At 45.9% G+C, this 25,313-nt stretch overlaps 1 pseudogene; it reads left to right on the top strand.

Moving 5' to 3' along the window:
* LOC148149271 (centrosome-associated protein 350-like) overlaps positions 1-25,313 on the top strand; it is a 1,440,514-nt pseudogene that overhangs the window by 793,255 nt on the left and 621,946 nt on the right.

Genomic DNA, 25,313 nt, shown 5'->3' with positions numbered 1-25,313 from the left:
CTTGCCCATTTGAGACAGAGACGAATGGTGGTAGGTTTAACCTGAGGGTCACCACAGCTGAGGCAGGGGGAGAGAAGTTGACATCTTCATTAATCCACTGTAACCCCTCTTGGGGCTGCAAAAATTCAACCTCACTCACTCAGACAGCTCCCCTCCCTGTAAGGTAATATTGCTGCACCTCGTTGAGGGCTAATTGACCACTAAAATATGACTATGGCTCGCCAGCATTGGCTGAGCAGGCAATCACTGTGACCATGACCCTGGCTCCAGAAAGTCCCCTTGTAATTGGGGAGCACATTAGGGAACACAGTGCACACTGCATCTGAAATGCCTCCCTTACTGAGAATACACTCTCAGCATTCACCTTTCTAAGCTGCCATCTCAATTTATTATCAATTCTATGTCCTATGATCATGCCCCTGTAACTACCTGATGAAGGAGGAGGGCTCTGAAAGCTTGTACTTCCAAATAAACCTGTTTGAATCTAACCTGGTGTTGTGTAATTTTTAACTATGGCCATCTCAATGAGGTCCCATCTCAGACTGGATCAGCTGAATTGTTGTTCGTTCATGATTTGAGAAGCTTAAAGCCTAATCTTCAACCCCCAGCACAAAGCCCATTCTCTCTGCATCGTTATGAGACAAATACCTCAGAGAGACACTGACAGGCTGCACTAAGTAACATACACAGGTAGCACTGAATCACTGAGTAACATGCTCACACTCCATGCTGCCTGTAGGTGTCTCAGTGTGAGCATGTCACTCAGTGCTGCCTGTAGGTGTCTCTCTGAATGTGGGTGTGTTACTCAGTACTGCCTGTCGGTGTCTCTCTGAATGTGGGTGTGTTACTCAGTACTGCCTGTAGGTATCTCTCTGCGTGTGAGCATTTTTCTCAGTGCTGTCTGAAGGTGTCTCTCCAAATATGGGAGTGTTACTTAGTGCTACCTGCAAATGTCTCTCCAAATGTGAGTGTGTTTGTCAGTGCTGCCTGCAGGTGTCTCTCTGAATAACACACACACTCAAACTCAAACTCAAACCTCAGAGAGACATCAGCAGACAGCATTAAGTAATACACTCACACTTAGACAGACACACAGCATTCAGTGTCTGTGAAAGGCCGAACATCATTTTCAGGTGCTACCCAGCATGCAGCAGAGAGTGCACAGTGCAATCCCACCAGCTGGGTTTGGACCACAGAGTGATGAGTGAATGCCTCAGATTGTAATTATTGAGTCGCAACAGCTTTCAGTTTCTGTTCTGTTTGGAATTATTTCACCTCCACAGATTCCGGATCAAAGGGATCATTTGAAAGTGATTGGTGAAAGACTGTCAGTATCATCTACAACTGATGTGTCATTGATTGACAGGCCAATAGCTAATTGTGACAATGACTTGCTGAAATTCAGCCAATCAGCTAAGGGCAGTTGTCCACTTCCAAAGTACACAGAGGCGGGCTGCCTTAGAGCGGTCGGAAGGTGGGAGGGGTGGGAGGGGCGGGGGCTTGCTGGGTCTGTATTGTCTGCACTTTTGTATGTAACGGTATTGTCTAATGTATAAATGTCATTGTCATTGTCTTGTCACACGTGGAACTGGGATTTGAGGTTTGTCCTCCTCCCTGTAAAATGGTTGAACGGTAGGGTTCGGGGCCTAGCTTTGCTGCTCCCCTCCCTTGTAAAACTGCTGTCTTTCGTGTACAGCTGTCAATGTTTTTTGTAAATTGTTTTGTAACTTGTTTAATAAAATAAAAAAAAAATATATCCAAAGTACACAGAGGCGGGCTGCCTTAGAGCGGTCGGAAGGTGGGAGGGGCGGGGGCTTGCTGGGTCTGTATTGTCTGCACTTTTGTATGTAACGGTATTGTCTAATGTATAAATGTCATTGTCACTGTCTTGTCACATGTGGAACTGGGATTTGAGGTTTGTCCTCCTCTCCCTGTAAAATGGTTGAACGGTAGGGTTCGGGGCCTAGCTTTGCTGCTCCTCTCCCTTGTAAAACTGCTGTCTTTTGTGTACAGCTGTCGATGTTTTTTGTAAACTGTTTTGTAATTTGTTTAATAAAATATATCCAAAGTACACAGAGGCGGGCTGCCTTAGAGTGGTCGGAAGGTGGGAGGGGCGGGGGCTTGTTGGGTCTGTATTGTCTGCACTTTTGTATGTAACGGTATTGTCTAATGTACAAATGTCATTGTCACTGTCTTGTCATATGTGGAACTGGGATTTGAGGTTTGTCCTCCTCTCCCTGTAAAATGGTTGAACAGTAGGGTTCGGGGCCTAGCTTTGCTGCTCCTCTCCCTTGTAAAATTGCTGTCTTTTGTGTACAGCTGTCAATGTTTTTTTTGTAAACTGTTTTGTAATTTGTTTAATAAAATATAAATCCAAAGTACACAGAGGCGGGCTGCCTTAGAGTGGTCGGAAGGTGGGAGGGGCGGGGGCTTGCTGGGTCTGTATTGTCTGCACTTTTGTATGTAACGGTATTGTCTAATGTACAAATGTCATTGTCACTGTCTTGTCATACGTGGAACTGGGATTTGAGGTTTGTCCTCCTCTCCCTGTAAAATGGTTGAACGGGAGGGTTCGGGGCCTAGCTTTGCTGCTCCTCTCCCTTGTAAAATTGCTGTCTTTTGTGTACAGCTGTCAATGTTTTTTTGTAAATTGTTTTGTAATTTGTTTAATAAAATATATCCAAAGTACACAGACAGCTTTGCCCTTTGATGTGAAGGGCACTGCTTGTCACTGGCCACTCGGGTGTTTCCTTTCTTCCTGGTGGTGGAAACTTAATAAAGATTCGTGCACCTTGTGTCTTTCACTGTGTCTCACACCTGCACACACACAACATGGGGGCTGGGGAGAAAATAAGTCCAAAGCACACAGGGACAGAGACCCAATATTCTTTATCTTTGTTCCCTTTTCCAGATTGACATTGACAGAAAACAGACTGCAATCAACAGCCCAGACAGAGGAAGCTGCACAAATTCACAGCCACAATGGATCTTGAGGAAAACATTTGAGGAGATTTTCTCAATAATGTGAGAATCCTGTCCCTTTAAACAGTGACAAGACCTTAAATTGGAACTGATGACTGAGCAGGAAGGTGATCTGGTTTACTGAAGCAGAGACTTCTGAGGTTCACATTGTTTTTGTACAGCTGACAGTCTTCAGCATAGAACATAGAACAATACAGCACAGAACAGGCTCTTCGGCCCACGATGTTGTGCCGAACATTTGTCCTAGCTTAAGCACCCATCCATGTACCTATCCAATTGCCGCTTAAAGGTCACCAAAGATTCTGACTCTACCACTCCCACAGGCAGCACATTCCATGCCCCCACCACTCTCTGGGTAAAGAACCCACCCCTGACATCTCTCCTATACCTTCCACCCTTCACCTTAAATTTATGTCCCCTTATAACACTCTGTTGCACCCGGGGAAAAAGTTTCTGACTGTCTACTCTATCTATTCCTCTGATCATCTTATAAACCTCTGTCAAGTCACCCCTCATCCTTCGCCGTTCCAACGAGAAAAGGCCTAGCACTCTCAACCTATCCTCGTACGACCTATTCTCCATTCTAGGCAACATCCTGGTAAATCTTCTCTGCACCCTCTCCAAAGCTTCCACATCTTTCCTAAAATGAGGCGACCAGAACTGCACACAGTACTCCAAATGTGGCCTAACCAAAGTCCTGTATAGTTGCAACATCACTTCACGACTCTTGAATTCAATCCCTCTGCTAATGAACGCTAATACACCATAGGCCTTCTTACAAGCTCTATCCACCTGAGTGGCAACTTTCAAAAATATATGAACATAGACCCCAAGATCCCTCTGTTCCTCCACCTCACTAAGAACCCTACCGTTAACTCTGTATTCCGCTTTCTTATTTGTCTTTCCAAAATGGACAACCTCACACTTGGTAGGGTTGAACTCCATCTGCCACTCTTCAGTCCAGCTCTGCATCATATCTAAGTCTCTTTGCAGCCGACAACAGCCCTCCTCACTATCCACAAATCCACCAATCTTCGTATCATCTGCAAATTTACTGACCCACCCTTCGACTCCCTCATCCAAGTCATTAATAAAACTTACAAACAGCAGAACTGATCCCTGCGGAACACCACTTGTAACTGGGCTCCAGGCTGAATATTTGCCATCTACCACCACTCTCTGACTTCGACCGGTTAGCCAGTTTTCTATCCAATTGGCCCAATTTCCCTCTATGCCATGCCTCCTGACTTTCCGCATAAGCCTACCATGGGGAACCTTATCAAATGCCTTACTAAAATCCATGTATACTACATCCACTGCTCTACCCTCATCCACATGCTTGGTCACCTCCTCAAAGAATTCAATAAGACTTGTAAGGCAAGACCCAACCTTCACAAATCCGTGCTGGCTGTCCCTAATCAAGCAGTGTCTTTCCAGATACTCATAAATCCTATCCCTCAGTACCCTTTCCATTACTTTACCTACCACCGAAGTAAGACTAACTGGCCTGTAATTCCCGGGGTTATCCCTATTCCCTTTTTTGAACAGGGGCACAACATTCGCCACTCTCCAGTCCCCTGGTACCACCCCCGTTGACAGTGAAGACGAAAAGATCATTGCCAACGGTACTGCAATTTCCTCTCTTGCTTCCCACATAATCCTAGGATATATCCCGTCAGGCCCGGGGGACTTGTCTATCCTCAAGTTGTTCAAAATGTCCAACACATCTTCCTTCCTAACAAGTATCTCCTCTAGCTTACCAGTCCGTTTCACACTCTCCTCTTCAACAATACGGTCCCTCTCGTTCGTAAACACTGAAGAAAAGTACTCATTCAAGACCTCTCCTATCTCTTCCGACTCAATACACAGTCTCCCACTACTGTCCTTGATCGGACCTACCCTCGTTCTCGTCATTCTCATGTTTCTCACATACGCATAAAATACCTTTGAGTTATCCTTGATCCTATCCGCCAAAGATTTTTCATGCCCTCTCTTAGCTCTCCTAATCCCTTTCTTCAGGTCCCTTCTGGCTATCCTGTATCCCTCCACTGCTCTGTCTGAACCCTGTTTCCTCAACCTGATGTAAGCCTCCTTCTTCCTCTTTACAAGACATTCAATCTCCCTCATCAACCAAGGTTCCCTCACACGACCATTTCTTTCCTGCCTGACAGGTACATACATATCAAGGACACATCGTATCTGTTCCTTGAAAATGTTCCACATTTCCACGACATCCTTCCCTGACAGCCTATGCTCCCAACTTATGCTCCTCAGATCCTGTCTTACAGCATCGTAATTACCCTTCCCCCAATTGTAAAACCTACCCTGTTGCACGCACCTATCTCTCTCCATAACCAAGGTGAAAGTCACAGAATTGTGGTCACCATCACCAAAATGTTCACCCACTAACAAGCCCATTACTTGTCCCGGTTCATTACCGACTACCAAATCCAATATGGCCTCCCCTCTGGTCGGAAAATCTACATACTGAGTTAGAAAAGCTTCCTGGACACACTGCGCAAACACCGCCCCATCCAATCTACTTGATCTAAAGAGCTTCCAATCAATTGTGGGCGGCACGGTGGCACAGTGGTTAGCACTGCTGCCTCACAGCGCTAGAGACCCGGGTCCAATTCCCGCCTCAGGTGACTGACTGTGTGGAGTTTGCACGTTCTCCCCGTGTCTGCGTGGGTTTCCTCCGGGTGCTCCGGTTTCCTCCCACAGTCCAAAGAGGTGCAGGTCAGGTGAATTGGCCATGCTAAATTGTATGGGGTAAATGTAGGGGTATGGGTGGGTTGCGCTTCGGCGGGTCGGTGTGGACTTGTTGGGCCGAAGGGCCTGTTTCCACACTGTAATTAATCTAATCTAATCTAATATTTGGGAAGTTGAAATCGCCCATGACTACTACCCTGTGGCTTCTGCAGCTTTCCAAAATCTGTTTCCCAATCTGTTTCTCCACATCTCTGCTGCTATTGGGGGGCCTATAGTAAACACCCAACAAGGTGACTGCACCTTTCCTATTTCTGACTTCAGCCCATACTACCTCCAAAGGCAGATCCCTCTCGAACTGCCTTTCTGCAGCCGTTATACCATTTCTAATTAGCAACGCCACCCCCCACCTCCTTTTTTACCACCCTCCCTAATCTTACTGAAACATCTGTAACCAGGAACCTCCAACAACCATTCCTGTCCCTCTTCTATCCACGTTTCTGTGATGGCCACAACATCGTCGTCCCAGGTACCGATCCATGCCATAAGTTCACCCACCTTATTTCTGATACTCCTTGCGTTGAAGTATACGCACTTGAACCCATCTCTGTGTCCGCAAGTATTCCCTGTCTGTGCTACCTTCTTCACAGCCTTCCTACATTCTTGGACATCCTGACAAACAGCTAGCCTACTTGCTGGACTACAAGTCCAGATCCCATCCCCCTGCCAAATTAGTTTAAACCCCCCTGAAGAGTGCTAGCAAACCTACCCCCCAGGATATTGGTGCCCTTCTGGTTCAGGTGCAAACCGTCTTGCTTGTACAGGTCCCACCTTCCCCAGAATGCAGTCCAATTGTCCAAATATCTGAAGCCCTCCCTCCTACACCATCCTTGCAGCCATGTGTTCAACTGCACTCTCTCCCTATTCCTTGCCTCACTGTCACGTGGCACCGGCAACAACCCAGAGATGACGACTCTGTCTGTCATAGCTTTTAGCTTCCAGCCTCGCTCCCTGAGCTCTTGAGTGACCTTCCCACCCCTCTTCCTACCTATGTCGTTGGTGCCAACGTGCTCCCAGTCAGACCCAGACCCAGCAGCGACTTCTGCTTGCACACCCTCCCCCTTAAGGATTCTGAAGACACGGTCCGAGACGTCTCGGACCCTGGCACCCGGGAGGCAACAAACCATCTGAGAGTCTCGCCCATGTCCACAGAACCGCCTGTCTGTCCCTCTAACTAGAGAGTCTCCTATAACTAGCGCTCTCCTCCTCTCCCCCTTTTCCTTCTGAGTCTCAGAGCCAGACCTCGCGCCACAGACCCGGTCACTGAAGCTGACCCCTGTTACCCCAACAGTATCCAAAGCGGTATACTTATTGTTTAGGGGAACGACCACAGGGGATCCCTGCACTGCCTGCTTCCTCCCCTTCCCACCTCTAACTGTTACCCAGCTACCTCTGTTCTCTGGCGTAGCTATGTCCCTGTAGCTTCTATCTATCACCCTCTCAGCCTCTCGAATAATCCTCAGTTCATCCAACTCCAGTTCCAGTTCCCTAACTCGTTCTGTGAGGAGCAGGATCTGACTGCATTTCCTGCAGATGAATTCGGCAGGAGTATCGGTGGTCACCCCTACCTCGAATATCCTGCAGGAGGAACATTCCACTCAAATATCAATAACTTACCTTCCTGACCAGCTCTGCGCTCCAACCTCACTTGCGCCCAGCTCGCGCCGCTCTCTGCTGTGAGAAGACCTTTGGCGTCGAGGTAAGTTCTTTATATATCAGTCACTTACCTTCCCAACCAGCTCTGCACTCCAACCTCACTTCCGCCCAGCTCGCACCGCTCTCTGCTGTGAGCATCTTTGAGAGGTTTGACTTGGTATCACAAGTCAACCCTATCCCTATCACATACTCCCAGAACAGGGACAGCATACTGTTTGACACAGCATAAAGGTCTCTCTATACTATCGCAACAACCTGTTTTCACTACTGAACCTCAGAATTTGCCCCGAGCAGTCCTGAGATGGAAGAGACTTGAAATTCAGTGCTGACAATGATCTTTGTCCTGCCAGCTCAGCCCTGTTCTATTTTAAAGTTGTGTCTCCTCTGTGGACTGTCTCAAACCCTCTACACACATTCTGATCTCCTGATGCTCTTGCTGAGGGGAGAGGTGAGGGTCATGTGGGTGAGGGCACAGGAGAAGCGAACGTTGGACTCCCAGTCAGACCCAGAGAGTGTCAGCAGGCTGCTGACACTGTAGGTGCTGTCCGAAGCTCGCAGGTAGTTGCTGGTCTGAACCCCGTCCGAAATGACTGCACCGTCCTTCTTCCACTGCACCTCCAGCTCATCGGGATAGAAGTGATTGGCAAGGCACACCAGGGTGGCAGTGCCCTTGGCATTGACCTGGTCCCGGGAGGGGGTCAGCAGGGTGAGCTTTGGCTGAGAGTTCTCACGGCCTGAAAGACAAGAGAAGCAATTTTAATCCCTGCCAAACAAATGGATTTTGACTCTCAGCATATTCACTGACAAATCAATCTTAGTGAACATTTTAGTCAATACAGAATAAACCAGACAAAAGAACAGACATTGTTCACATTGCTTCTTGAGATTTGAGTGTCACTAGCAGGGCCAGCATTTATTGCCTATCCCTAATTGCCCCTGCGAAGGTGATGGTGAAAGAGAAGGGACAGTTTTGGACCATCGTTTATGGAATGAATGTAGGCAGCTGGAAGGGCTATCAATGGGGGAGCATTTCAGTGACAGTGATCAGAACTCAGTGAGATTGAGAGGAGGGATGGAAATGGAGAACCATGGAGCAAGTGTAAAAGTTTTCATTGGCGAATGAACTATTTTAATAAACTGTGTGGTGATTTAGCAAAAGTGGACTGGCACCAGCGACATGATGGGAAATCAGTATCAGGGCAGTGGAAGCCCTCGCAGGATTAGACAGAGATCGTTCAGAATCTGTTCCCACAAGGAGTAAGGGTGGGACTGCCAAATCTAGACTCTCAGCTTGGGATGCCAAAAGGCAGCCAGAGTAGGGAAGACCAAATAGGAAAGGTGATGTTGGTTATCTGGAGTTCAAACCTGCAGTAAGCTGAGAGGAGAATAGAGGATGCATGGATGAAATTAAACAGGATCTGAGTAAAGCAAAGAGCTGACAGTATGAAGTAGGTCCAAGTGAATCAGGGTAATCCCAACGAACAAGTGGATTGGGGGTCATGTACTGACATGGATTGGGAACTGGTTGGCAGACAGGACAGAAACGACAAGTCTTTTTCTGAATGGCATGTAGTTACCAGTTGTCGTACCACAGGGATCAGTCTTTGGTACCTAGTTATTCATAATATATAATAATACAGTCATAGAGTCAGAGAGACCCAAAAGGCCCATCAGACCATTGTGTCCATATTGGTCAAAAAACAACAACCCAATAATTCTCATCCATTTTTCCGGCATGAGGGAATTAGATGTGGTATGTGTTCAAGAAGGAATTAGATTTGGTTCTTAGGATTAAATGGATTAAAGAATGTGGGGAGAAAGCAGGAACAGGGGACTGTGTTGGATGATCAGCCATGATCATATTAAATGGTGGAGCAGGCTTGAGAGGCTGAATGGCCTATTCCTGCTGCGATTTTTGATGTTTCTCCCTATTGCTCAGATAATGAAGGAATGTCTCTCATCAGTTTGAAGCTGGAAGTCACATGTGTGTGGAAGTGGAAGATGTGGTTACAGTGATTAATGAATGAGCGTCAGTAAGGTGGTTAAGAAGACACATGGGGTACATTTTTTATTTTTTTTCCCCTGATGGAATGAGGGCATTGCTAGATCGGCAGCATTTATTGCCCATCCCTAATCACCTAGATGGCAGTTTAAAGTCAACCACATTGCTGTGGGTCTGGAGTCACATGGTAAGATTGTCAGTTTCCTTCCCTAAAGGACATTAAGGAATCAGATGGCTTTTTCCTGACAATCAACAATTGTTTCATGGTCATTATTAGACTCTTAATTGCAGATTTCTTTTATTGAATTCAAATTCCTCTATCTGCTGTGGCAGGATTCTAACCCTGGTCCCCAGAACATTAATCTGGATCTGTGGATTAACAGCGCAGCAATAACACCATTAGACCATCACCTCCCTCATCTCATTTTTGTTTGAGAGTGAAATCAAGGAGTTTGTTTCTTCTGGAACTGTTTGAAACCCCAGTTAGAGCACAGTGAGAGAACAGTGTACGCTTCTGGTCACCACATTACAGGAAGGATGTGATCCCACTTGAGACGGGGACAGAGGAGGGTTTTGTCAGGAATGGGGAGTTTGAGGAATGATTGGTTTGGCTGGGACTGTTTTCTTTGGAACAGAGGAGGCTGAGGCGAGATTGATTGAGATGTGTAAAATGATGAGGGGCCTGGATAGAATGGATAGGGAGGACTGATTTCCATCAGCAGAGAGGGCAATAACCATGGAGAGAGATTGAAATGATTTGGGGGCAGGATTAGAGGGAGTTGTGGATGTTTGTTTTCACCCAGAGACTGTTGGGATCTGAGACTCTCTGTCTGAAAGGATGAGAGAGGCAGAAATCCTCATCACATTGAAAAAACCCTTGGATATTCACTTGAAACATCAAAACCTCCAGAGCTACGGAGCAAGAGCTGGAAAGTGGGATGGAGCTCGACACATCATTAACGAAACTCCGATCACCCACAGATCAGAAGAACTTTATCCGATAACATTGGAGCAGACATGGATCCACACACTTCAGGAAAGAGTCACATTGGGTGTCCATGTGGAAGGTTCCAGATTACATTTCAAACCTTGCTGCACACCAATGGGCTGAGGTCAAGGGTGAGGCTACAAAGAATCTCAGGAAAATAAATTTTTTATTGATTTTGACTGGGGGATAAATATTGACCAGGGACACCAGGGGAACTTCCTGCTTTTCATCCAATAGTGCCATGGAATTGCATCTTTCGCAACTGAAAGACTCACATCCAAAAAAAAGGAATAGCTCCTTTAAAATGGAGTTGCAGGTAGTTGGGGGGGGTGGCGGCGGTGAAGAAGGCATTTGGTATGTTTCCTTTGTTGGTCAGTGAATTGAGTATTGGAGTTGGGAGCTGTTGCAGCTGTATAGGACATTGTTTAGGGCACATTTGGAATACTGCGTGCAATTCTGGTCTCCCTGCTATAGGAAAAATGTTGTGAATCTTAAAATGGTTCAGAAAAGATTTACAATGATGTTGCCAGGGCTGGAGGGTTTGAGCTATCTGGAGAGGCTGAATAGGCTGAGGCTATTTTCCCTGCAACTTTGGAGGCTGAGGAGTGACCATATTGTGGTTCATAAAATCATGAGGGGCATAGATAGGGTGAATAGAGAAGATCTTTTCTCCAGAGTGGGGCAGTTGAAAACTAGAAGGCATAGGTAAAGGTGACAGGGGAAAGATTTGAAAGGGACCTAAGGGCCAACCTTTTCATGCGGAGGGTGGTACATGTATGGAATGAGCTGCCAGAGGAAGTGGTGGAGGCTGGTAGAATTACAGCATTTAAAAGGCACCAGAATGGGTATATGAATAGGAAGAGTTTAGAGGGATATGGACCAAATTCTGGTAAATGGGACTAGATTAATTTAGGATATCTGGTCAGCATGGACAAGTTGGATCGAAGGGTCTGTTTCTGTGCTGTATGTTTCCATAACTCCAATTGAAATTCAATCAAACCATTAACACCTGAGACTATCCCAAAGACATTTACAGACAGCTTTGTTTGAAAACCTGTCATTGTTGCAATGTCAGGAATGTGGCAGCCAGTTTCTACACAGCAAGATCCCACTGGAAACAATGAGATCAAAGATCACTCTTAATGATGTTGGTTCAAGGATAACTACTGCCCTGAACTTAACCCAAAGACAAAGTAATTTGGTTCAGTTGGATGGAAAATGAGAAAATGGAAGGTAAAGGAGAAGGTAGAATTGTTGGTTTGTGATGGGATTGATTGTTACCAGAAAATAAAAGGAAGGGACGGAAATTTTGAATATCAAAAGAAACATAAAAATGCAGGGAAATCAATAGTAGAACAAACTTAAAGAGTTTGTATCTAAATGCAAGAAGCATTCTGAGTAAGGGAGACAAAATGATGCCACTAATCAAGGTCAATTGAGTTTCAAGGAATAAAAACTAATTAAAGTGGAGGAGGGCTCAGGAGAGGTTATTCAAGTTTCCAGAAGACATAATGGGACAGAGAGTGTGGAAAGGATCAGGTATCGAACATAAAGCACAGCAGATAAGGGGACAATGATGGGAAGGAGGGCAGTCAATGCAGGACTGAGGGAGTTGTGCTTAAATACACACAGTGTACACAATGAGCTTGTGGTGCAGATTGAAATTGGCAGGTACGATGTTGTGGGTATCACAGAGACATGGCTGTAAGGGGATCCGGGCTGGGAACTAAATATCCAAGGATACATGTCCTAAAAAAGGACAGACAGATGGACAGAGGGAGAGGAGCTGCATTGTTAGTAAGAAATGAAATTAAATCATGAGCAAGTAGGGATATAGAGTCAGAAAGGGTAGAATTTGTGTGGGTAGAGTTGAGGAACCACAAAAAATAAAGAATTTGATGCAAGTTATATTCAGGTCTCCAAGCAGTAATCAGGGTGAGGGGAAGGAAATCAATCAGGACGTTATGGCAGACATCAATGGATAGGTGGACTGGGTAGCACGTCTCAAGAAAAGGATTTCATGGAATCTCTATGAGATGATTTTTGGAGCAGTTTGTGGTTGAGCCATTATGGAACAGGCAGTTCAGGATCCAGTGATGTGTAATGAGGCAAACTTGATTAGTGAGCTAAGGTGCAAGTATCCCTATGGATACGTGACCATAATACGATAGATTTCCAGCTGTAGTTTGAGAGGGAGACTGAGTAGAGTTAACTCCAAATATATGAGGAAGGAGCTGACCAGAGTTGATTGGAAGGGGAGCCGAGCAGGTAAGATGGTGGGGCAGCAAACAGCAGAGTTTCTGGGGGTAATTCAGGAAGCAGAGTAGGAATTGATCCCAAAAAAGAAGAAACATATTAAGGGGAGGACAAGACAACCATGGCTGATGAGAGAGGTCAAGGACAGCATAAAAGCAAAAGAAAAATCACACAATGTGATGAAGAATTGTGGGAAGCCAGAGGATTAGGAAATATTTCAAAGCTTGGAGAGGATAATGAGAAAAGCATTAATGGTAGAGAAGGTGAAATGTGGGGGTAAGCTCGCCAGTAAGACAAAAGAAGATTGCAAGAGTTTCTTTAGATATATAAAAATGAAGAGGGAGGCAAAAATAGACATTGGATCACTGGAAAATGAGGCTGGAGAAAGAATAATAGGAAGTGAAGCAATAGCAGAGGAATTGAATCAATACTTTGCATCAGTCTGCACAATGGAAAACATCAGCAGCATACCAATACTTCAAGACTGTCAGGGGTGAGTGTAGTGGCCATCACTAAGGAGGAGGTACTGGGGAAGCTGAAAGGTCTGAATGTGGATAACTCACCCAGACTGGATGAACGACACCCGTGTGTTCTGAAGGAGATCTCTGAGGAGATTGTGGAGGCATTGGTGATGATCTTTCAGGAATCTGTGGATTAGAGGCATGAAGGTGGGGTGGGGAGGGATTTGATAGGGGCAAGGAACTGGAAAATGGCTGATAAACACCCCTGTTTAAGAAGGGAAAGAGGGAGAAGATGAGAAATTATAGGCCAATTAGCCTGGATTCAGTTGTTGGTAAGGTTTTAGACTTCAATTTAAGGATGAAATTGCAGAGGACTTGAAGTGAAATGGGAAAATAGGGCTGAGTCAACACGGCTTCATCAAGACGAGGTCATGCCTGGCAAAACTGTTAGAATTCTTTGAGGAGACAATGAGCCAGTCAGACAAAGGAGAGTCCGAATAAGTAATCTATTTGGATTTCCAGAAGGCCTTTGACATAAGATAAGGGCCATAGTGTTGGGGGAAAGTTCCTGGTGTGGACTGAGGACTGACAGGTTGGCATAAAGCAGTGAGTGAGGAACAATTGCAGCTGGTGACTGGTAGAGTCCTGTAGGGGTCAATGTTGGGACCATAACTATTCACATTATACATTAACAACCTGGATGAAGGAAGTGAAGACATTGTTGCTAAGTTGGCAGATGGCATGAGATAGGTGGAGGGACAGGTAGTGTTGAGGAAGTGGGAAGGCTGATAAAGGTCCTGAATAGGCTCAGAGAGGGGGCAAAGAAGTGGCAGATAGAATGCAATTAGTTAGAGTGTGTGGTTATGCACTTTGGTAGGAAGAAGAGATGCAAAGACTGTTTTCTAAATGAGGAAAACCTTTGGAAATCTAAAGCACAAACCTCGTTCAGCTTTCTCTTCAGGTTAACAGGCAAGTCCAGTTTGTGCTTGGGAAGGCAAATGAAATGATAGCACTCATTTCAATAGAGCTAGAATACAATAGCAGAGATGTACTGCTGAAGCTGTGTAAGGCTCTGGTCAGACTGCATTTGGAGTTTGTGAGTAGATTTGGGACACATATTCTAAGAAATGATGTGCTGGCATTGGAGGGGTTTACAAGAATGATCCTGGGGTTGAAGAGCTTGTCATATGAGGCGTGGTTGAGGACTTCGGGCCTATACTCGATGGAGTTTAGAAGGATGAGGATGGACCTTACTGAAATTTGCAGAATACTGACAGCCTGGATAGAGTGGATGCAGAGAAGATGTTTCCAAAAACCGGAGAGACTCGGTAACCAGGGCACAGCCTCAGAATGAAGGAACGACCCTTTAGAGCTGAGATGAGGAGGAATTTCTTCAGCCAGAGAGTGGGGAATCTGTGGAACTCATTGTTACAGAGGGAAGTGGAGGCCAAGTCACTGAGTGTATTTAAGACAGAGATAGATAGGTTTGTGATTGTTAAGGGGATTGAACATTCCTGTGGAGTAGGCAGGAGAATGGGGGTGAGAAGCATATCTGCCAAGAGCAAATGGCAGAGCAGATTCCATGGGCTGAATGGCTGATTTCTGCTCCTGTTTCTTAAAGTCTTCTGGAGAGTTTCCACAAAACCTTGAAACACTGAACCCCACTGGACTGTAAGCCCTGCTGTAGCTGTTTGTCATCAGAACTTTGCCAAGAGATGACCAAAGAGTGGAGAGAGTGTGCTTCCATGTGGGAACTTCAGAATGTTTCCCAGCTCCTGGAATACCAGGAAGTGTGGTCAGTGACAGTAGTTGGAGCTCCAGGTTTCGGAGCTTGACCAGCAGCTGGTGTCAGTGTATAGTGTCCTTGAGGCTGAGAGCTCCGTGGAGAGCACGTTTCTAGATGTGGTCACTCTGCAGCTTCAGAGTATGCAGGGAGAGAGGGAATGGGGAGCAGCAGACAGTCCAAAAGGACCAGTCAGCTAGTACAAGAATCCCCGAGTGCATCCCACTCTCCAACCAGGATTCAGTTTGGAATCCTGATGAGAATGATGGTTCATCTGGGCCAAATCCATGGCACCACAGGGGACTCAGCTATACCGGGGGGCACAAGGAAAACTGGAAGAGCGATCGTGAGAGGAGATTCGAGAGTGAGGGCAATCGATAGGTATTTCTGCAGCTGCAGATGGGAATCCAGGATGGTGTGTTGTCTCCCTGGTGCCAGGGTCAAGGATGTCACTGAGCAGCTGCAGAGCATCCTGAGGGGAAAGGGGGAACAGGCAGCAGTCGTGGTCCACATCGGTCCCAGTGACAGAGGGAGAAAAGGGATGTGGTCCTGCAGTCAGAATTTAGGGGGTTCAGGAGGGAATTAACAGCAGGAGCTCAAAAGTAGCAATCTCTGGATTACTCCCAATGCCCCAGTGCAAGTGAAAATAGGAACAGGAGGTTAACACAGGTGACTGTGGAGCTGGAAAGAGGGTCCAGGAAGGAGGGCCTTAGATTCTTGTGAAGTGGTTTACTAGTGCTGTTGGAGAGGGTTTAAACTAACTTGGCAGGACTGTGGGAACCAGGCGGGAATATCAGAGAGGAACACCAAGGAAGACCAGAAAATGGAGGAGATACTAAATAAGTATTTTGCATCAGTATTTACTATGGAAAAGGATATGGAAGGTATAGAATGCAGGGAAATAGATGGTGACCCCCCTGAAAAATGTCCAGATGACAGAGGAGGAAGTGCTGGATGTCTTGAAATGCATAAAGGTGGATAAATCCCCAGGACCTGATCAGGTGTACCTGAGAGCTCTGTGGAAAGCTAGAGAAGTGATTGCTGGGCCTCTTACTGAGATATTTGTACCATTGATAGTCACAGGTGAGGTGCCGGAAGACTGCAGGTTGGCTAACGTGGTGCCACTGTTTAAGTAAAGTGGTAAGGACAAGCCAGGGAACTATAGACCAGTGAGCCTGAGGCCAGTGGTGGGCAAGTTGTTCGAGGGAACGCTGAGGGACAGGAGGTACATGTATTTGGAAAGGCAAGACTGATTAGGGATAGTCAACATGGCTTTGTGTGTGAGAAATCATGTCTCACAAAGTAACAAAGAGGATTGATGAGGCAGAGTGGTAATGTGATCTATATGGACTTCAGTAAGGCATTCAACAAGGTTCCCCATGGGAGACTGGTGAGCAAGGTTAGATCTCACAGAATACAGGGAGAACTAGCCATTTGGACACAGAACTGGCTCAAAGGTAGAAGACAGAGGGTGGTGGTGGAGAGTTGTTTTTCAGACTAGAGGCCTGTGACCAGTGGAGTGCCACAAGGATCGATGCTGGGTCCTCTACTTTTTGTCATTTACATAAATGATTTGGATACAAGCATAAGAGATATGGCTAGAAAGTTTGCAGATGACACCAAAATTGGAGGTTTAGTGGACAGCGAAGAAGGTTACCTCAGAGTACAACAGGATCTTGATCAAATGGGTCAATGGGCTGAGAAGTAGCAGATGGAGTTTAATTCAGATAAATGCGAGGTGCTGCATTTTGGGAAAGCAAATCTTAGCAGGATTTATACACTTTATGGTAAGGTCTTAGGGAGTGTTGCTGAACAAAGAGACCTTGGAGTGCAGGGTCATAGGTCCTTGAAAGTGGAGTCCCAGGTAGATAGGATAGTGAAGAAAGTGTTTGGTATGCTTTCCTTTATTGGTAAGAGTATTGAGTATAGGAGTTGGGAGGACATGTTGTGGCAGTACAGGTAATTGTTTAGGCCACTGTTGGAATATTGCGTGCAATTTTGGTCTCCTTCCTATTCGAAAGATGTTGTGAAACTTGAAAGGGTTCAGTAAAGATTTACAAGGATGTTGCCAGGGTTGGAGGATTTGAGCTACAGGAAGAGGCTGAACAGGCTGGGGCCATTTTCCCTGGAGCGTCGGAGGCTGAGGGGTGTCCTTCTTGAGGTTTATAAAATTATGAGGGGCATGGATATGATAAATAGGCAAAGTTTTTTCCCTGGTGTCAGGGAGTCCAGAACTAGAGGGCGTAGGCTTAGGGTGAGAGGGGAAAGATATAAAAGAGACCTAAGGGGCAACGTTTTCACACAGAAGGTGGTACATATATGGAATGAGCTGCCAGAGGAAGTGGTGGAGGCTGGTACAATTGCAACATTTAAAAGGCATTTGGATGGGTATATGAATAGGAAAGGTTTGGAGGGATAGGGGCCAGCTGCTGGCAGGTGGGACGAGATTGGGTTGGGATATCTGGTCAGCATGGACGAGTTGGACTGAAGGGTCTGTTTCCGTGCTATACATCTCTATGACTCTATGACTCTAGGACCATAGAATCCTCAGTGCAGTCAATAAGTCACCACCCAGTGGGAAGGATGTGGAGGAATACAAATGCAAGGAATTTACAGAGACCTGCAAACATGATAGAGTCGTTATAAATGGGTGGGGGAGAGATTCTTGACAGATTCTTGTCAAATGAAGGACAGTTCTGTGCTGTTGGCCTTTTCTCACTGGGGACTGGTTTGGACACAAACCTCATTCCATGAAGGCCCAGCAGAGAGAGGAGATCCTCAGGCCATCAGTGTGAGCTGGAGGGACAGGACAGACTCTGACCCACTGACCCATCCTGTCCATTCACAACGTGTTCCAATCCTATCGCCTTTCCTTCCCTTCTATGATCAGTCTCTGAGTCAGGGTGTTTCAATGGGATAAGGGTCAGAGCATCAGTTACAACAGAAAGGAACTGAACCCACCATGGTGTCCATGATGCACTGGAAACTCCAACAGAGTCCAGTAAAAATGGAATTCAGTTCATGAGGATGTCCTTCTCACTGAAGTCCCCAATAGAGACTAGTAAACATGGGCCTCCTTCCTGCTGGAACCTCCAGTAGAGACCAGTAAACATTGGCCGACTTCCTACTGGACTCTATAAAGACGACCAGTAAACATGGGCCTCCTTCTGACTGGATCCTTCAAGAGAGACCAGTAAACATGGGCCTCCTTCTGACTGGATCCTCCCAAGACAGGCCAGTAATCATGGGCCTCCTTTTCACTGGACATTCCAATGGAGACAAGTAGATGGCTGAGTTTTTGAAGAAGTAATCAAGAAGATAGGTAAGGTAGAGTAGTACACACTGTCTATGTGGGCTGTAGCAAGGCCTTAGACAATGATCCCCATGGTAGACTGTTTAGTAGGATTATATCACATAGGATCCAGGGAGAGCTCGCCAATTGGATAGAAAATTGGCCTGATGATGGGAGGCAGAGGCTGGTGAGAGAGGGTTGTTCTTCAGACTGGAGGCCAGTGACCAGCCGTCTGCCACAAGAATCAATCCTGGATCCACTGTTGTTCATCATTTATATGAACAATGTGGATGAGAAAATAGCAGGAATGGTCAGTAAGTTTGTGGCTGACATTAAAATTGTTGGCATCGTGGACAGGGGAGAAGGTTATCCAAGAGTGCAATGTCATCTTGATCAACTGGGCCAGTGGGTCAACAAATCCAGATGGAGTTTAATGTTGATAACTGCAAGGAGTTGCATTTTGGTAAGACCAACCAGGGCAGGAATTACACAATTAATGGTAGAGCCATGGGGAGTGTTGTTGAACAGAGAGACCGAGGGGTACAGGTACATAGTTCCTTGAAAGTGGTGTCACAGATAGACAGGGTGGTGAAGAAAGTATTTGACATGCTCACCTTCACTGGTCAAAGCAGTGAGTACAGGAGCTGGGACATCATGTTACAGCTGGACAAGGCATTGGGAAGGCCACATTTGGACACTGTGTACATTTTGCTTGAGAAAACACTTTTCTGTAAACTGGGTTGTCTGTTTCTCCCAGTCTTTGTGTAAAGGTGAGACTAAGTGTGTGTAAGCTCTTATACAGCACAGACAGAGGTCACTGGGCCTATTGTGGCTGTTCGTCAAATTAGTCCAATGTGTCCCATTTACCCAGCCCTTCCTGGATAACCCTGCAATTGTTTCCTTTTCAACTATTTCTCCAAAGGCCCTTTTGAAAGTTGCTGTTGAATCCACTTCCACTCACCTTGCAGACAGTCATCATGACTCGCTGGATAAAAATGTTCCATCTTCTCTCTAGTTCTTCAGATCTTTTCTGAAATGTGTGCCCTCTGGTTACTGACCCTCCTGCCTGGAGAAACAATTTGTCCTGTATTTACTGCATCCAAACTCTCGAATTGTGAACCCTTCATTGAGTTAGACCTGTTTCCAGCACAGGGGGAGAACATTCAGCATGTCAGGTAAATGCTGTCATTTCATGGAGCAATCCAGTCAGTCCCACCCCCTCCCCTACTCGACCCCCAGAGCTTTGCAGGCTTATTTCCATCAAGAGCCCATCCAATCTGCCATTGCAATCACTGAGTGTCTTCACCTGCCTCATCTGAATGGGCACTAATTTCCACGTCATTACCAATTGCTGCTAAAAACAAAGTTCTTCCTGACATCCTGTATCTCTTACCGAACAATATGCAAGGTAATCTCAATATGAAGATGGGATTTTGTCTCCACACGGACTGTGCGGTGGTCACCCTTACTGATACTGTCATGGACAGATACACCAGCAACAGGCAGATTGGTGAGGGTGATAGTGAGTATGTTTTTCCCTCTTGTTGGTTCCCTCACCACCCACCCCAGGTCCAGTCTAGCAGCTGAGTCAGGTGGAACCTGACCACCGTGCTCAGTAGTGATGCTTCTGAGCAGCTCTTAATGGTGGACTTTGAAGTCACTCACTCTGGGTATATCCTGCATCCTTCCCACCCTCAGTGCTCCCTGTATGTGCTGTTCAACATGGAGGAGAACTGACTGCTCAGTTGAGGTTGGAGGGGAGGTGTGGTGTAAAATTCCAAGCAGTGGAATGTGGTGAAACGGTTAAAAATTATGTCCCAATACATGTGTGAATCTAACCGGAATGGAGGTGTTGCTTAGTCCCGTGTGAATCTTATTACACACCTCCCCATGTGAATCGTCTTATCTGTATGTAACCAGAATGGAATGTGTTTTTTAGCCTTGCTCTGCTGTTCACATGAATGTTTATATCTGGAAAAGAGTATATCAGCTGGAAAAGTCTCCAGTTCGGTAGAGTCTGCTCCGGGGTTACGTTTAACCGCCGAGCGTGGGTTGTTGGCAACCGCTCTACGAGAACTGACGGCTCCCAGTTCCGGTAACATGTAGAGTGAGTATAAGCCAGACCCGTTGTGGCGACGCTGCGGGGAATAAAATGCCCATATTCTAGCAGACTCGCCTCTTGGTCGTTTGTTCTGTGTCAGACTACTCTCCTACGAACCTGACCTTGAGAATTTTTTAAAACACTTGGCGTAGTCGGCAGGATCAATCGCAATTGAGGAGAGATTTTGATACAGAACAATGTTTTGGAAAAAGACTAAGAAACCAGAAGAACAAACTGTGGAGGTCCCGACCGTCCCGGGATGGCATGGATGTGGGCATGTACGTGGCAGTTTGTTTGAGAGAGGATCCCAGTCCTGCCGAAGAACCCCTTGCCTGGGGTACAGCGGAGGATGTGGGCATGTCCAAAAAGCTGAAGCGGAGTTAACAGAATTGAATGGGATTGAACTGAACTGAACTGAGTGGAACTGAAGTGAATCAAATTGAACGGAACAAAATGGAACTGAGCTAAATTGAATTGAAATGGACGGAACTGAATTGAACACAATTGAATTGAACTGAACAGACCTGAACTGAGCTGAATTGAACTACACTGAATTGACTGAACTGAAATTAACTGAAACGAATTGAACTGAATTAAGCATAATGTAACACATGTATTGGGCCAAGCAGTGGAATGTGGTGTAAAATTCCAAGCAGTGGAATGTGGTGAAACGGTTAAAAATTATGTCCCAATACATGTGTGAATCTAACCGGAATGGAGGTGTTGCTTAGTCCCGTGTGAATCTTATTACACACCTCCCCGTGTGAATCGTCTTATCTGTATGTAACCAGAATGGAATGTGTTTTTTAGCCTTGTTCTGCTGTTCACATGAATGTTTATATCTGGAAAAGAGTATATCAGCTGGAAAAGTCTCCAGTTCGGTAGAGTCTGCTCCGGGGTTACGTTTAACCGCCGAGCGTGGGTTGTTGGCAACCGCTCTACGAGAACTGACGGCTCCCAGTTCCGGTAACATGTAGAGTGAGTATAAGCCAGACCCGTTGTGGCGACGCTGCGGGGAATAAAATGCCCATATTCTAGCAGACTCGCCTCTTGGTCGTTTGTTCTGTGTCAGACTACTCTCCTACGAACCTGACCTTGAGAATTTTTTTAAAACAGGAGGTCAGTGCTGTGTGGTAATTTCCTTCCCCATGTTTAACCTGCTGTCATGAGACTTCATGGGTTCCATAGTTAATGGTGAGGACTCCCAGGGCAACTCCCTTCTGACTGTATACACCACTGTGTTGCCTCCCCTGCTTGGTCTATCCTGCCGGTTAAAAACTGAATGAGGGAACAATTCGGTACAGGTTTCACAGCTTGGAGACAGAGCTGCTGCTGGATTCTGTTTCTGATCTCTGAGTGCAGGCGTGTGTGTTTGTGAGAGAGTGACAGACACTTTTTCCATCACTGTGCTGTTTCTGCAAAAATTAAATCCCAGAACCAGCCTCCTGTGCTGTCAGATTCCAGGGAGTGCAGAGAGTTCACAGTTTTCTCCTGTCTCAGTAACAAACGTCCATCTGCTCCGAGCTCCTTCTTTCACTTCCTCTCTTGATGAAGTTTCAACCTTGCGATCTGACAGTCTTTGCAGTTATTTTTTACACTGGGGCTTTCTGCTGTGGTCAGAATCCCGAATAATAAGTGTCCAATCAGTGACAATCACAGCAGCTAAGAGCAGTCAGGACTGAGGAGCCAGGCTCACCATGAAACACATTGAGAAGATCAAAGCCATCCTCTTCAGATCTTGGTCCAAACTCCATCCCTCTCCCTGAGCACTGTCTGCTGCTCATCCAGACTCTTTACAAACTGGGTCTCATCTTTGAAAATGATCTGAGCCCCATATCCTCCATATCACAAATTCTGCTGCCCATATCCAAACTTGTACCAAGCCCCATTCCCCCAACCCCCTGCATCCCAAAGCCTACATTGGCTCCTGGACCAACAACACCTTGATTTTCAAATTCTCATCCTTGTTCGGAAATCCGTCCCTGTCCTCCACCTTCCCTAGGTCTGTAATCTCCTCCAAGCTGCCTCAGTCAGTGTGATCAACAATCTTGGATAATTGGCTCTCTATTCCTTCATCCAAGTCATTGAGAAATATCATGAAATGCTGAGGTCCCAGCCCAGATCCCTGGGGACAACACTATTCACATCTTGCTCATTGGAGAGCACACACATCATCCTCTTCTCTGGCTCCTACCTCCAAACTAATTCCTGACCGAAGACAAATACTTTTCTCTAATTGGCTTGATGGTAGGAAGCAGTGGGTAATAGTGGAAGGATGCTTGTCAGACTGGAGGCCTGAGACTTGTGGAGTGCCTCAGGGTTCAGTGCTGGGCCCATTACTGTTGGTTATCTATATCAATGATTTGGATGAAAATCTGCAAGGCATGATTAGTAAGTTTGTAGATGACATTACAAGAGGCGGTATCATGGAGGGTATCAAATATTGCAGCAGGACCTTGATCAGCTGGGGAAGTGGGAAGAGAAATGACAAATTGAGGTTAATGTAGATAAGTGTGAGCTCTTGCATTTTAGAAAGTCAAATCAAGGTAGAAGTTTCATGGTGAATGGTAGGGTCTTAAGGACTGTAGTGGAACAAAGGGATCTTGCAGTTCAGGTACATGGTTCTCTGAAAGTTGAGTCACAGTTAGACAGGGCAGTGAAGAAGGCTTTTGGTGTCCTGGCCTTCATCACCCAGGGTACTGCATCCAGAAGTTGGGAAGCTATGTTACAGTTGTATAGGACATCGATGAGGTCGAACTTGGAGTATTATGTTCAGTTTTGGTCACCTTGTTATAGGAAGGATCTTATTAAACCAGAAAGAGTACAGAAAAAATTTACAAGAATGTTGCCTGGACTCAACGATCTGAGTTTTCAGGAGAGGTTGGACAAATTAGGAGGTTTTTCTTAAAGTGTGTGAGACTGATGGTGGATCTTTTAGAAGTGTATAAGGTCATGAGAGACATGGACAGGGTGAATGCACTCAGTCTTTTTTCCAGGATTGGGGAATCGAGGACGAGAGGGGATCAGTTTAAGGTTGGAGGGGAAAGAATAAAAGAGAACCTGAGGGACAACATTTTTACACAGAGGGTGGCACGCATATGGCATGAGCTGCCGGTAGAAGTGATGAGATGGGTACATTAACACATTTAAAAGGTATTTGGATAAATACATAGAGAGGAAAACCTTTGAAGGACATGGGCCAAGGGCTAGGAAATGGGGTTAGTGTGGATGGATATTTTGGTCAGCACGGTCCAGTTTGGGCCAAAGGGCCTGTCTCTGTGCTGTAGGACTCGATGACTCTATGACTCTATAATTCCATATGTTTCCATGTTTATGAACAGTCTCTCAAACATAGAAACAAAGGAACTAGGAGCAGGAGGAGGCCATTCAGCCCTTCGAGTCAGCTCTGCCATTCAATATGACCATGGCTGATCATCCAACTTAGTCCCTGTTCCCACTTTCTTCCCCATAACTTTTAATTCCTTTCGTCCTAAGAACTATATCTATCCTCTTCTTGAAAACATTGACTGTTTTAGGCTCAGGTGTTTCCTGTGACAGAATATCCCACTAGCTTCCCACTCTCTGGCTAAAGAAATGTCTCCTCATCTCAGTCTAAAATGTCCTTTCCCTTTTCTTTAAACTGTAATTCCTGGTTCTGGATTCCCCAGTCATCAGGAACACCTTTCCTGTGCTTTTCCGGTTTTGTCTTGTTCACATTTTAAAGGTTTCAATGTGATTCCTCTCAATCTTCTAACCTCCAGTGAATATAGTCCTAACGGATCCAGTTTCTCATCAGATCTAAGTGCTGTTATTCCAGGAATCAGTCTGGTAAATCTTCGCTGCCCTCCCTCCACAGCCAGAACATCCTTCCGCAGATAAGGAGACCAAAACTGCACACAACAGAATCATAAAATCACACAGTACAGAAGAGGCTCTTCAGCCCATTAACTGCATACCAGCCAAACTACACTAAACCTACACCAGTCCCACTTTCTAACACGATGATAATAGCTTGAATGTTATGACATTTCAACTGCTCACCCAAATACTTTTTAAAGTTTGTGTGGTTTCCCACCTCAACTAGCCTCCCAGGCTGTGCCTTCCAGACCCACACCACCCTCTGGGTGAAAAACATTTTCCTCAAAACATATTGAAGCCTCCTATCTTTCACATTGAATGTGAGCCAACTTGTTATTGACCCTCCCATGAAGGAGAACAGCTGCTTTCTATCCACCCTGTCCATTCCCCTCATAACCTTATACACCTCTATCAGATCCCCCCTCCACCTTCTCTGCTCTGAAGAAAACAACCCTGAACTGATCCAATTTCTCTTCATCACTGAGAAATTCCATCCCACGCAACATCCTGGTGATTCTCCTCTGTACTCCATCCAGTGCAATCACCTCCTTCCTACAGTGTGGTGACCTGAACTGCACACAGTACTCCAGCTGTGGCCGAACCAAAGTTCTGCTTAACTGCAGCATATCCTCCTGTTTTTATAACCAATACCTGAAATGACCAAGGCAAGTGTCCCCTGTGCCTTTATACTGCTCTGTTAACCTGTCTTGTCACATTCAGGAATCAGTGGACAAGCATCCCAAGATCACTCTGTTCCTTTAAGCTTCCTCAGTTCAAAGAACAAAGAACAAAGAAAAGCACAGAAACAGGCCCTTCGGCCCTCTAAGCCTGCACCGATCCAGATCCTCTATCTGAACCTGTCACCTATTTTCCAAGGACCTGTATCCCTGTGCTCCCTGCCCATTCATATATCTTACTAGATACATCTTTAATGAAGCTATCATGCCTGCCTCGACCACCTCCACTGGCAACGCATTCCAGGCACCAACCACCCTCTGTGTAAAGAACTTTCCACGCATATCTCCCTGAAACCTTTCCCCTCTCACAGGACCGCCCTCAATCTTTAACATTCTAATGAAAATAATCCTAATCTACTCAACCTCTCTTCGTACCTAGCACCCTCCCTACCAGGCAAGCTTGGTGAACCTCCTCTGCACCCTCTCCA

Source organism: Chiloscyllium plagiosum, unplaced genomic scaffold (genome assembly GCF_037043375.1).
Source record: "Chiloscyllium plagiosum isolate Xiang-an unplaced genomic scaffold, Cpla_swu_hap1 HiC_scaffold_9, whole genome shotgun sequence".
NCBI lineage: Eukaryota > Metazoa > Chordata > Chondrichthyes > Orectolobiformes > Hemiscylliidae > Chiloscyllium > Chiloscyllium plagiosum.
The sequence above is the reverse complement of the archived record's forward strand: the minus strand, read 5'-3'. Positions and strand labels throughout refer to the sequence as shown.